The sequence below is a fragment of the Hipposideros armiger genome, unplaced genomic scaffold (genome assembly GCF_001890085.2).
Source record: "Hipposideros armiger isolate ML-2016 unplaced genomic scaffold, ASM189008v1 scaffold_421, whole genome shotgun sequence".
Taxonomy (NCBI): Eukaryota; Metazoa; Chordata; class Mammalia; order Chiroptera; family Hipposideridae; genus Hipposideros; species Hipposideros armiger.
This window is the reverse complement of record NW_017731771.1, coordinates 262,396-264,001: the sequence shown is the minus strand read 5'-3', so window position 1 is coordinate 264,001 and position 1,606 is coordinate 262,396.

Here is a 1,606-nt window from a genome sequence, read left to right as displayed (position 1 = left end):
AAAAAAAAAAAAGTTTTGGCACAGCAAAGGAAACTACCCACAAAACAAAGAGACATCCTACTTAATGGAAGAAGACATTTGCCAATGATACATCTGATATGGGGTTAATACCCAAAATGTATAAAAGACTCATACAGCTCAACACCAAAAAAGAAGGAAACAATCCAATTTAAAAATGAACACAGGGACTATATCAAACTGAAAAGCTTCTGCACAGCAAAAGAAACCATCAACAAAACAAAAAGGCAACCAACAAATTGGGGAAAGACATTTGCAAACACCACCTTTGATAAGGGACTAATATCCAAAATATATAAAGAACTCGTACAACTCAACAACAATAAAAAGAACCCAATTAAAAAATTGGCAGAGGATCTGAACAGACACTTCTCCCAGGAAGACATACAAAAGGCCATTTTATATATATATGGTCAACTCTTATGGAAATGCACATCGAGGCCACAATAAGAGACCACCTCACACCTGTTAGAATGGCTAAAATATGTATTTACTGCACCTTAATATAAACTTTGCAAAATGGTCATTCCTGTTATTTACCACTACTTCTTCCAAAACATAAATTTGAGGAGTATTAATGAGGTTGTTTAATTTACCTTTTGGATAAATGAATGGTATTGTTCTTAGCTTTGTTATCTGCAGTGTTTCCTTATATCTGAACCCTTAGAAGTGAGTTGTTTTTGTTTAAGTTTTATAACTAGGATCTGCCATTTAATACCTGACTCAATTTAATCATATCCAAAGGCAAATTAAAATGCTCTAAATGTTTACCATAGAGATTTCAAAAAAGAAGTTTAAATAATTGAACAGGAAACAAAAATAACCTCTTTGAGGTGAAACTCAATAATGTTCTAAGACCAACAAATAAGAAACAGTTTCTCTTTTAACTTAGTTACAATAAAAACAGAAATCTTATTTACATTGATAATATAGATCTGAATTCTAAAATTGAACTGTAGCCAACAAAGGACATCACCCAGACTTAACAGACACATCTCCATCATTAATAGGAGGTCTTGCCTGGGATGATTCCTCACTCACATTTTCTATATCATGCATGGGTTACGGTATTTATTCTTCAAACAATAAGCATATTTTTAGTTATACTCTAATAAATTTACATTATGATATAATATGTTTGTTTAAACTGAAATCACTCTTCTCAATAAAATAGTTTTGATAGATTTCTAGGGAATTGTGTTAGTTCTCTCTCTCCTCTTTCCCACCTGTCACCCTAGATAAGCCATAGCTTGACAGAATGTGAGGGTAAAATTATAATATCCCTTTGATTCAGAAGACAAGTTATACACTCATAGGTTACTGAAATAGTAAAATATTAGTGCCAAAATCCCCTTAAGAATTGAATGGTTTTTAAAAATGTCTCAATTTAAAGACCAAAAAATGATGACTAGTGAGGTCTATTGACTTTTCCAGGGACACATAATGAGGACTGGGATAGTTATACAGCAATAGTGGGGAAGTAAGGAATTAAATGCTGAAATAAGGGCTGCAGCAAAAATTGCAAGAAAAAAAGAAAGAAAAAGAAAGACAGAAATGAAAATTATTTAAATTATTTAAAGTCTTGTTA